Raw genomic sequence first — 13,580 nt, 5'->3', positions numbered from 1 at the left:
TGTTGTGTATAGTTTAGGGTCCTCGCCACCACCAGACCAATCAGCATTGAACAGATTGAACATGTAGCTGGACTTGAATGGCCTTCTTTTGACTGAAAGTACTGCCAAACAACAACTTTTTCTGCTCACCAGATCCATGTCCACTTCCTCACAACCTACTGCTCACCAGATCCATGTCCACTTTCTCACAGCCTACTGTATTGTCATCGCCTCTCTTTCTCCCCTTCCCTTTCCTGTTTATCCACTGTCACTATTGAATGAAGGGAAAAGCCCCCCAAAAATAATCTTTAAATAAATAAAAAACAATATTTGGCTGAATCCTGGATTAGGTGCATCCCTGATTTAAATTATCAAATCATAACAAGAGTTATCTCAGGACACTTTACAGATAGAGTAGGTCTAGACCACACTCTATAACTTGCAAAGACTCAACTATTCCAGTAATTTGCACTAAGAGCAAGCATTTAGTGTGACAGTGGTGAGGAAAAACTCCCTTTTAGGGAGAAACCTGGGACAGACCCAGACTCTTAGTAGGCGGTGTCTGACAGTGCTGGTTGGGGGTGTGATGAGCAGTGGCAAATAATAGTCACAATAAAGATAATGGATCAGAGACTAGAAATATTAGTTGTAGTAGTTCATGTCATAGCAGGGCACTGATACACTACTTTCAAAGTATATAATGTTGCATTCACCTTAGTCTATATCCACGACGTTTGCCACCGGAAACTCTGTCCCTCATTTTTGGCCTGATGTCCCGTCCCCTTCCTGTGTGTGTGTGTGTGTCTGTGTGTGTGTGTGTGTGTGTGTGTGTGTGCGTGTGTGTGTGTGTGTGCGTGTGCGTGTGTGTGTGTGTGTGCGTGTGTGTGTGTGTGTGTGTGTGTGCGTGTGTGTGTGTGTGTGTGTCTCCATGGCTTCACCGGACGGCCCCAAAAAAAACAACATGGCTGAAAGTGTTTACGGAGGTTCATTTTACCCGCTGCAGCCGACAAGCACCTGCAGGAGAAATGAAGTTACCTGAGAGTCCCACTGAACTCTGAATGACCACACACACACACACCCACACCCACACACACACCCACACACACACACACACACACACACACACACACACACACACACACACACACACACACACACACACACACACACACACACACACACACACACACACACACACACACACACACACACACACACACACACACACACACACACACACACACACACACACACACACACACACACACACACACACACACACACACACACACACACACACACACACACAACCACCCAGGCTGGTGTCCGTCCAGCTTCTACAGACGACATCCACGCTGATAAGGAGGATAACCGATTCCATTTTTAAAATGACAGCTTCTTCCTTCTGAAAAGAGATTTTTAGATCCAGGGTGTAAAAAACAAGCGACCTAGAAACAGCTACGGCTGACTAGTGAGGAATACAAAAAAATAATCACAGTATGTTATGTCCAAAAAAGTAAAAAGAAGTCATAAAAGTTATGAAAGACATAAAAATGCATCATATTGTACATCAAAAAAAGAGAAAAAGTCATAAAAACTCATAGTATATACTGTCAAAAAAGAAAAAGGAAGTAAAAAACTCATCATAAAAAGTCATAGTATAGAATTTCGAAAAAAGTGCAAAGATGTCATAAACGAAGTCAAAAGTCATAGTATCCCACTCTATGTGTACTTGTCTTGATATTATGTGTTATTTGTATTTTTGTATATTATATTGATACATATGTGCCTATATGTACAGTATATGGACCTTTTTCACAGTAGACATGTTGACTTGTCATAGTAGGAAAAGCACAGCTGACATTGATCACCTTAACGATGGCTCAGTTCCATCAAGTGTCCCAGTAAGATATTTCAGTGAGTCAGCATGAACAATACCAGGACCTCTCCTAAGTGGAATGCAGCCTTCAGTAATAGGTTTGAATACAACTGTGCTTTTCCTACTATGACATGTCAACATGTCTGCTGTGAAAAAGGTCCATTGTTGTCTGTACTGTACAGTATGTGTCTATATCAGTGTTTGTCAAACTTTTTTCAATATTGTACCCCCTTTGAACAATGCTTTTAAGCCAAGTACCCCCTGACCAGCGGCAAACATTTTTGGTAGAAAAAGAAGTCTCTATAAAGAGGTACAACAGCCTTTTTTTAAACAAAACCATTTAAATGCTACATTTCAAATCCATCACTTAATTCATTCATTATTATAGTATAATTATTTTGGGAATTATGCATGACATATTTTTAAATTAGCAATTTTTCAAAAATGTCATGTACCCCCTTGCAGTACTCCAAAGTACCCCTAGGGGTACACGTACCCCCATTTGAGAAACACTGGTCTATATTACTATTTGTCTACTGAATGTTTACTGCTACATGTCTATTTGTTGTTGAATGTAGAGAGAGTTAACACCTACGGAAGTCTAATTCCTTGTGTATGTGTAAGTATACTTGGCCAATAAATCTGAATCTGATTCTGATAGTTTATTCCAAAAAAAAGTCAGAAACGTCATAAAAAGTCAGAGAAAAAGTCAACCGATACCAGAGGGAAACACATTGCCTGAAATGACTGTTAATCTGTTGCAGATGAATCTGTTTAATTTGTAAAATTAAAAAGTCAATATAATATAAGGTGCCCGGGTAGCTAACCTGGTAGAGCGCGCGCCCCATACAAAGAGGTTTACTCCCTGATGCATGAGCCAAGAGTTCAACTCTTTGCTGCATGCCATTACACCTCTCTCTACCTTTACAATCCTTCACCAAGCCTGTCACAGTGTAGGGTGCCCAGGTAGCTCACCTGGTATAGCCCGTATATAGTTGTTTACTCCCTGATGCAACGACCACTGGTTCGACTCCAACCTGTGGCTCTTTGCTGCATGTTGTTCCAGCTCTCTCCCCTTTCATGTAGTAAGTCAAAAAGTAATAAAAAAAAGTTATTATATTATAGTATGTTGAAAAATTCTGGAAGCACATGCAAAGTACACACAAAATGGCCAATCCAGGACTGGGTATCGAACCAGGGGTCACCGTCTGAACAAAAACATTGGGCCTAATTTTAAGAAAAGTCTTAGAAATGTGGAATCATAGGGCCTAATGGGCCTAATTTTAAGAAAAATCTTAGAAATGTGGGACCATAGGGCCTAATTTTAAGAAAAATCTTAGGAATGTGGGAACATTGGGCCTAATTTTAAGAAAGATGTTAGAAATGTGGGATCATAGGGCCTAATGGGCCTAATTTTAAGAAAAATCTTAGAAATGTGGAATCATAGGGCCTAATGGGCCTAATTTTAAGAAAAATCTTAGAAATGTAGGATCATAGGGCCTAATGGGCCTAATTTTAAGAAAAATCTTAGAAATGTGGGACCGAACAGACTTAACTTGGTAAAGAAAGCTGCGTTATCTGTAAAGCTGATGCTGACGTTTCTCTGTTTGCACTCAGGATGCCGTGTGAAACATCATGTAGTTGTTTTTTTTAGCCATTGTGGTGCAGCTTTCTGTATTTAGAGAGGACATTTTTTTGGAAGCTGGCTCTGCAGACTTTCATGTTGGCTCGTTGTGAAAATAAATCTGGAGTGCAAATCACAAACAGATGAGCGGGTTTCATGAGAAGACGGCTCTGTGTTCGGGGGTCCGAGCGTTCAGCAGAGGCAGGATGAATGAGACTTTTAATCGGCAGTGACGGCAACAACCGGCCCGACTTCTTCTGCAGCTCACTTAGAAAACATTCAGAGCTGATGCCTCGACTCGAGAGGGGAAAACGAGATGTTGTGGTACAAAATATGAATCACACAGTTTTAAGATGTTGTCATTTCTTCCACGACAAAAGAGCTGAAAACCAAATCTTTAAAGTGCCCATATTATGAAAAACAAAAAAGAAATCACCTTTTTCTGGGATTTGGGGAGTTATTTTGTGTCTCTGGTGCTTCCACACGCATACAAACTTTGAAAAACAACCATCCATGGTGTTCTGAGTGAGATCTGGTTTCTGAATGTGTCCTGCCTTCAGTCTCCGGGTGAGCTGGTCAACATCTGCACGGCTTTCTACGTCACTAGCCGAGACGAGCTGGCTAACCGTAGCATGCTAGTTCGTTCTGAATGACAAAACACTGCTACAACACACACTAGTTCACCCTAATGTCCAAAAGAACTACTTCCATGTCCCTGTTCTGCAGGTATTCCACGCTAAGTTGGAAGTGCGCCCTTGTTTAGAAGAAGTCTAGCTAGCTCATGTAGTCCTTACCTAGCTACCGAGCATGCGCGACTGACAACAAAGATGTTACAGAAGTTGAGATGTCTCACTCTGTAGCTAAAACAGAGAGCTCAACACATAGGGTGAAAGGAGGAGCTGCAGCAATGTGCAGTTCAACTAAAAATATGGTGTTTTTTCAAAATTAAACCATGTAAACCTATTCTGGTACAACCTCTAAATACAATTATGAACCTGAAAATGAGCATAATATGGGCCCTTTAATCCAAAAGCAAAAGTACACATATATTTACAGAGGAAAGGTGTCCACATATTTTTGGCCATGTGTGTGTTCCACATGCTGCCCCATGCTGCCACCTGCTGGTAGAAACAGAGCAGTGCATCTTTAAATTCTGAGGCATGGGACAACTGTGAACGTTTTGAGCTCACAGAAAGTTGTGTACTTATACTTCTCATCTATTGAATACTTAAGGAAGTACTTGCGGAAGTATTCAGATCCTTTGTTTGTTATTATGTGTGACTTTGTTTGTTTTTTTGTCCCCACAAACTAACTAACTAACACTTAGACTAGCAACTGCAGTTAAAGTTGAACCAGACCTCTTTAAAAAAAAAAAAAAAAAACAGTAATTTTACCTCGCAAGAACACGGGAGTTGCTGCTCTACTGCTGCCTCCGTCGGTTAGTTTGTGTGTAAGTTTAGTTAGTTCCTAACCCTTTAAAACACCAAAAGTCAAATGATAACACAAACAGACTAACAGATGGAGGAAACAGTAGAGCAGCAACTCCCGTGTTCTGCGAGGAAAAATGAGTCAAAGGAGTCTGGTGGGAGGGAGCAGAGATGACTGCTTCAGTTCTCCGTCGTAAAGGGCTTGTCTGAAAGCGAGGTAAAGCGCTGAAACTATTCTAAATACATCGTCCACTTTAACGGATATAAATGTTTTACGGGTCTAAAATACATTTAGCTGCTACTATTCCTTTAACACGAAACAGACCTGAAATCACCATCACCGAACCCCCCAGCCTCCATGTAAATAATCAGGACTTTTAGCGTGTATAGAGCCAGCATATCTCCACCAGACTCCATGTAAATAATCAGGACTTTTAGCGTGTATAGAGCCAGCATATCTCCACCAGACTCCATGTAAATAATCAGGACTTTTAGCGTGTATAGAGCTAGCATATCTCCACCAGACTCCATGTAAATAATCAGGACTTTTAGCGTGTATAGAGCCAGCATATCTCCACCAGACTCCATGTAAATAATCAGGACTTTTAGCGTGTATAGAGCCAGCATATCTCCACCAGACTACATGTAAATAATCAGGACTTTTAGCGTGTATAGAGCCAGCATATCTCCACTAGACTCCATGTAAATAATCAGGACTTTTAGCGTGTATAGAGCCAGCATATCTCCACCAGACTCCATGTAAATAATCAGGACTTTTAGCGTGTATAGAGCCAGCATATCTCCACCAGACTCCATGTAAATAATCAGGACTTTTAGCGTGTATAGAGCCAGCATATCTCCACTAGACTCCATGTAAATAATCAGGACTTTTAGCGTGTATAGAGCCAGCATATCTCCACCAGACTCCATGTAAATAATCAGGACTTTTAGCGTGTATAGAGCCAGCATATCTCCACCAGACTCCATGTAAATAATCAGGACTTTTAGCGTGTATAGAGCTAGCATATCTCCACCAGACTCCATGTAAATAATCAGGACTTTTAGCGTGTATAGAGCTAGCATATCTCCACCAGACTCCATGTAAATAATCAGGACTTTTAGCGTGTATAGAGCCAGCATATCTCCACCAGACTCCATGTAAATAATCAGGACTTTTAGCGTGTATAGAGCCAGCATATCTCCACCAGACTCCATGTAAATAATCAGGACTTTTAGCGTGTATAGAGCCAGCATATCTCCACCAGACTCCATGTAAATAATCAGGACTTTTAGCGTGTATAGAGCCAGCATATCTCCACTAGACTCCATGTAAATAATCAGGACTTTTAGCGTGTATAGAGCCAGCATATCTCCACCAGACTCCATGTAAATAATCAGGACTTTTAGCGTGTATAGAGCTAGCATATCTCCACCAGACTCCCTGTAAATAATCAGGACTTTTAGCGTGTATAGAGCTAGCATATCTCCACCAGACTCCATGTAAATAATCAGGACTTTTAGCGTGTATAGAGCCAGCATATCTCCACCAGACTCCATGTAAATAATCAGGACTTTTAGCGTGTATAGAGCCAGCATATCTCCACCAGACTCCATGTAAATAATCAGGACTTTTAGCGTGTATAATATATAACAATAATTGTTCTCTTTTTTTTTAACACTTCTTCCGACATTTTTGTCATTTTTTTCAAAGTTCTTTTATCAGTTATTTTCGTCAAATGTTAAATACAATTGAATAAAACACCCAAATTCAATGAACGTAGTGAACTGATTATTAATTTTACTCCTGAAGAGCATTGTAGGGAACCATCCACATTATTATTTCCGAAATAAAAGGAAGTCGAAATAAGGATAAAAAATGTTGGAAAAACCTTCAAATTCAATGACTTTTTTTTTTTTTTAAAACACTGGAAGAAAGCGTCAAAAACATCGGAAAGGGCGCCAAATAAGTCTCTAAATGTTGCGATCAAGGGAGAGAGTCTCTCTCCACAACGCATACCTCCTATGGCGCCATTTTGATGCTAACAAGCGATCTCCTCCCGTTAGCATCCCATTGACTCCCATTCATTTTGACGTCACTTTGACAGAGAATAACTTTACATCTGAAGCGTTTAAAGACTCTATTTCTCTGTTGTTTATTTCTAAAGAAACACGACAATGTCTAAAAGGCTCCATTACCTTGTAGCTCACGTTATGGCTCCGTAGCAGACGCTTTTATAAAAATAGGCTAACGATTGGGTCATAACCACGAGACTTACTGTCACACAGTAGAGGAATTACCGTATAGTACAGGAGAAGCTCACAGGCAGTTTGGACTTACATGATCTGTTTAAGTTTAATTACTAATGTTAACTATCATGTTAGTGATCAGTAATTAGCCTGTGTCTATGTTATCTCCTTACATATACCTACACTCTCCGTCTCTGTGAGATTGGGAATGATTGAGATTTCTCTCGGCACAGCTACCAGAAGACTTCACACTTTCAGACAGGTTGTCCACGTCACATCTACGTCTTCAAGCTCAGTTGGAGGCTGCTCAGTAACACTCAGCCAGCACCGGGAAAGAGACTTCACTGGTCTCTCTGTCCAGAGACACAGGATCTGTTGGTCCGTTTCTTTAACTGTCTGTGTATCTACCAGAGTTCGTGCAAATGCAAATTTCAAGCAAATAGGAATACTTGGAGTTGATGGTGGTGGTAAATATTCATGAAAAAGGACCAAGTTTGTGAAAGGGCAACACAGATTTTGACACGTTACACACTGGACCTTTAAGAAAAGCTCCTGGAACATTCATGAACGAGACTTTGAGTTCACAGCGTCTGTAACAACTTTCAAACAAGTTTATTTCTCATTTTTCCATGTATGAAGTTTCAGTGATGCAGCAAAGATGAAAACAGGAGTGAAAATCTAAGACTGAGCCCACGTGGCGTCCGTCACAACAAACATCCCTTTAAACCCAACAGACCTTCAAAATAAAACAAGCAGTTTGTCACTGTCCGATGTGAGTCGAGCGCAGATGGGAGTTGAGCATGCGTGACTTTGCGGCAGAAGCAGATCTTGTTTGCGGGTAGCCACAGAATAACGAGATAGGTACATTACATAGCAGTAATCTGAAGTAGTCTACAAGAACCTGCTAACGAGAGACTTCTGTAACGTCTGAAGTAGTCTACGAGAACCTGCTAACGAGAACCTGCGTAAGTAGTCTACGAACCTGCTTCTGTAACGTCTGAAGTAGTCTACGAGAACCTGCTAACGAGAGACTTCTGTAACGTCTGAAGTAGTCTACGAGAACCTGCTAACGTGAGACTTCTGTAACGTCTGAAGTAGTCTACGAGAACCTGCTAACGAGAGACTTCTGTAACGTCTGAAGTAGTCTACAAGAACCTGCTAAGACTTCTGTAACGTCTGAAGTAGTCTACAAGACTTCTGTAACGTCTGAAGTAGTCTACAAGAACCTGCTAACGAGAGACTTCTGTAACGTCTGAAGTAGTCTGTAACCTGCTGAAGAGAGTCTGAAGAACTCTGAGAACCTGCTAACGAGACTTCTGTAACGTCTGAAGTAGTCTACAAGAACCTGCTAACGAGAGACTTCTGTAACGCCTGAAGAAGTCTAACACTTCTGAAGAACCTGCTAACGAGAGACTTCTGTAACGCCTGAAGTAGTCTACAAGAACCTGCTAACGAGAGACTTCTGTAACGCCTGAAGTAGTCTACCTGCTAAGAACCTGCGTAAGTAGTCTACGAGAACCTGCTCTGTAACGCCTGAAGTAGTCTACAAGAACCTGCTAACGAGAGACTTCTAACGAGAAGTAGTCTACAAGAACCTGCTAACGCCTGTAACGTCTGAAGTAGTCTACAAGAACCTGCTAACGAGAGACTTCTGTAACGTCTGAAGTAGTCTACAAGAACCTGCTAACGAGAGACTTCTGTAACGTCTGAAGTAGTCTACGAGAACCTGCTAACGAGAGACTTCTGTAACGTCTGAAGTAGTCTACAAGAACCTGCTAAACGTCTGAAGTAGTCTACAAGAACCTGCTAACGAGAGACTTCTGTAACGTCTGAAGTAGTCTACAAGAACCTGCTAACGAGAGACTTCTGTAACGTCTGAAGTAGTCTACAAGAACCTGCTAACGAGAGACTTCTGTAACATCAATACAGTAAAAGTGGACCTACATAACAAAGTTGGTTCACTGCTGGCTACAAATTAGCAATCAAACACAACAAAGGCTGTCACTTGAATGGCGTTTAGAGCTAACGTTAGCAATCAAAACTATCGTAGACAGCTACAGTGTTGCTAACGTTAGCAATCAAACAATCAACACAACAAAGGCTGTCACTTGAGTGGCGTTTTGAGCTAACGTTAGCAATCAAAACTATCGTAGACAGCTACAACGTTGCTAACATTAGCAATCACAACCAAGGCTGTCACCTGAATGGCGTTTTGAGCTAACGTTAGCAATCAAAACTATCGTAGACAGCTACAACGTTGCTAACATTAGCAATCACAACCAAGGCTGTCACTTGAATGGCGTTTTGAGCTAACGTTAGCAATCACAACCAAGGCTGTCACCTGAATGGTGTTTTGAGCTAACGTTAGCTATCAAAACTATCGTAGACAGCTACAACGTTGCTAACATTAGCAATCACAACCAAGGCTGTCACCTGAATGGCGTTTTGAGCTAACGTTAGCTATCAAAACTATCGTAGACAGCTACAACGTTGCTAACATTAGCAATCACAACCAAGGCTGTCACCTGAATGGCGTTTTGAGCTAACGTTAGCAATCAAAACTATCGTAGACAGCTACAACGTTGCTAACATTAGCAATCACAACCAAGGCTGTCACTTGAATAACGTTTTGAGCTAACGTTAGCAATCACAACCAAGGCTGTCACCTGAATGGCGTTTTGAGCTAACGTTAGCTATCAAAACTATCGTAGACAGCTACAACGTTGCTAACATTAGCAATCACAACCAAGGCTGTCACCTGAATGGCGTTTTGAGCTAACGTTAGCAATCAAAACTATCGTAGACAGCTACAACTTTGCTAACATTAGCAATCACAACCAAGGCTGTCACCTGAATGGCGTTTTGAGCCAACGTTAGCAATCAAAACTATCGTAGACAGCTACAACGTTGCTAACATTAGCAATCACAACCAAGGCTGTCACTTGAAATGCGTTCTGAGCCAACGTTAGCATTCAAAAGTATCATAGGCAGCTACAACGTTTTTGAAATGATTTCCATCTTCTGTTGTTTGTGATGAGCAAAGTTTATTATTTTATGGTGATCCCTTGGCGTTATGCCGTAAACCGTGTAAATCTGAGCATGTGCAACCTCACATGTGCATTCGACTCACATCGGGCAGCGACGGAGGATACCAACCGTCTCCAACAGAAAACTTTAACAACGTGATGAAAGAAAACTAAAACGAGCGAGTGGCAGGCGACTAAAAAAAACATTTTTTTTTTCATGTTTTTAAACCTTTATTGGCAACATCAACGTGCTTGAAATGTTTTTATATTCATCACCATTATTTATTTATTTATATGTAAACACAACACGGTCTCACTGAATTTCATGAAATGAGCCAAAAAACTCTGAAATGCAAAAATTAATAAAACACGATACAAATGTTTAAGATTACTTATCCTCATTGTGAAATACACATTATCTGATCATCACACAACCCTGACACCACTTTCCACACGTTTAAAATATGAAACTATTACAGCTAAATAAACAAGTCTTTATAAATTCAAATCCAAGATTGTTTTAACCCTCGTGTTGTCCTTCTCGTAGACCTTTTTGTCACTTCTTTTAAAAATGCATATTTTAAATTAAAATTATGCTTTTAAAAAAAAATTAAAATTGACATGTTTTTCATAAATTGCGTCACTTTAAAAAAAAAAATTCTTCCACTTTTTTCAAAACAATTCTTCACTTAAAAAAAATAAATAAATGATTTTCGATGTTATTTTGATTTTTCTGCACCTCTTTTGGGACATTTTTGTTGTTTTTTTCCAAAAGAATGTCACTTTTTTCCAATGTTTGATAATCTTTTGTTTTTTCAAATGCTATAAAATAGAAGAACGTGTGCTCTTCAATTTTTATAGCATTTGACTAAAGTAGTGAACTGATCATTTATTTTACCTGTGAAGAGTAATGGTTGTAGGTTCAGGAAACCATCCACGTTATGTTTTTGGACAATTTGTTTGAAAGAAAACCCAAATTTCTGATAAAGAAACTTTTTGAAAATGGGTGAAATTAGACCGTGAGGACATCAGGAGGGTTAAGACACAAATCAAAGACTTTTTTTTTTGAATGATTTCTAACTATCGAAACATGCAGCGAAAACTGTCGATTTTTATGGTATAAGTGTATAAAAGTTCAAATATGCAAGTGGTCAAACTTAACCTGCGATACGTACACCAGCATGCACAAGAATTAGATTATTTGCATTCGCAAGAACATTTCACTCATTTCATTAAATTTCGAGACCAGCTTTGAAAAAAAGACCTTTAATTTAAAGCTTTTAAAGAGCTTTTCATAAAATCTGATCCACATGCAAAGAGCGACGGGCCGAAAGAGGAGATCACACGTCATGCAAAAAACACACGTTACAAGTCTTCTGCTTCAGGTAGAAAAGTCTTTTTGAAGAGCGTCGGGAAATATAGCCGCCGGCGGTGTACTTCACGCCCGAGTACAGCAGCTTTTTTAGCGGTTAAAACGGACGTTTGGACACACCTTCTCATTCAATGCGTTTCCTTTTTATTTTCATGACTATTTACATTGTAGATTCTCACTGAAGGGATCAAAACTATGAATGAACACATATGGAATTATGTACTTAACAAAAAAAGTGTGAAATAACTGAAAACATGTCTTATATTTTAGATTCTTCAAAGTAGCCACCCTTTGCTTTTTTATTAATAAGGGAAATAATTCCACTAATGAACCCTGACAAAGCACACCTGTGAAGGTAAAACCATTTCAGGTGACTACCTCATGAAGCTCATTGAGAGAACACCAAGGGTTTGCAGAGTTATCAAAAAAAGCAAAGGGTGGCTACTTTGAAGAATCTAAAATATAAGACATGTTTTCAGTTATTTCACACTTTTTTGTTAAGTACATAATTCCATATGTGTTCATTCATAGTTTTGATGCCTTCAGTGAGAATCTACAATGTAAATAGTCATGAAAATAAAAAGGAAACGCATCGAATGAGAAGGTGTGTCCAAACTTTGGGCCTGTACTGTATATCCTCCACAGCTTTGCTGTTGGAGTCTAAGGCCTCCCGCACACTGGCTGCGTGGTGTGAGCGTGTCAGCTGCGTGGCGTGCCCCTTTTTATTTGGTCTCCCATGGTAACAGGTTAGAGCGTGCACGCTTGCCTGCGTGCTAGAAATAGAACCGACGCCTATTTTTTCACGCGACACGCAAAGCTAGTTGGAAGCGTTTCCAGGCAACATAGAACAGGAAAAGATGTTTATATGTCGTTTAGACACTAATACATTTTAATTAATGACATTTTGATGTTTGAAAGTCTCGAGGTTTTGACATAAATGCAGATATATAAATGTAATTAAAGTAATAGATTTTCAAATATTGCACCTGTCAATACAGAACGAACTATCCTGGAGCCTATTTTGCCGTCAATACTGCCGTCTTTGCTGTAATCAAATCAGTGTATATTCATGTTTAACGTGAAGTATACTACTGCTTGAGTGCAGTTTATCAATGGGAAACATCCATGTGTACAGACGAGGCGAGCAGCAAGACACATTTCTGGTGCGCAAAGACGTAGAAAACGCCACGCAGCCCAGTGTGCATGGAGACCTCGTGAAAAAGCCCAAAGCAGACTAGCTGCCAAACGCACAGATTCAGGTTACAACTACAGAACTTCACCGTGTTTGGGTTTAAAAAAAAAAAAAAAAAAAAGTAAAAAATAATCCCGTACGGTCTTGTCTCTGCTAATTCTGCCGGAGCTCTAACCCGATGAAAGCTTACAGTTGTAGGAACACGAGAACATGGACTTACTTTTGTACGTTTGATATAAACTAAAAAGTCTATAGAAAAGAAGAAAAAAAAGGGGAGGAGTCACGCACGTTGTTCAAGAATCCCTGGCTTTACGGTTCCTAATTGTCACAAATCAAAACGTGTAAATATGTGATTTTCTGCCCGTTTACTAATTTAAAAAAGGTGCTCTAAGCGATGTTGGGTTACACCCCCATTCATGTGCACGCGCACTAAATCCCCAAATCCTTCTTGTTGGTTATTGGCTGAAGCGCTGTTTGTTATGTTTGGTGGTGCAGGTTGGCACAGGTTTGTTTTTGTTGCCGTTTTTGGAGCCTGGGCTGTCTACAGAGACTGCGTTTTTTTACAGTGTGTTCAGGGGACAGGCAGCTAGCAGATAGTGAGGAGATGTTTTTTACAGTGTGTTCAGGGGACAGGCAGCTAGCAGATAGTGAGGAGATGTTTTTTACAGTGTGTTCAGGGGACAGGCAGCTAGCAGATAGTGAGGAGATGTTTTTTACAGTGTGTTCAGGGGACAGGCAGCTAGCAGATAGTGAGGAGATGTTTGCCGTATGTGACAAAAAATGTTGTAGCCTAAAAAAAAAAAACAAACACGTGCCATCGCTTAGAGCACCTTT

The sequence above is a fragment of the Perca flavescens genome, chromosome 2, assembly GCF_004354835.1.
Source record: "Perca flavescens isolate YP-PL-M2 chromosome 2, PFLA_1.0, whole genome shotgun sequence".
In the NCBI taxonomy this organism is placed as follows: Eukaryota; Metazoa; Chordata; class Actinopteri; order Perciformes; family Percidae; genus Perca; species Perca flavescens.
Note: the sequence above shows the minus strand (reverse complement) of the source record.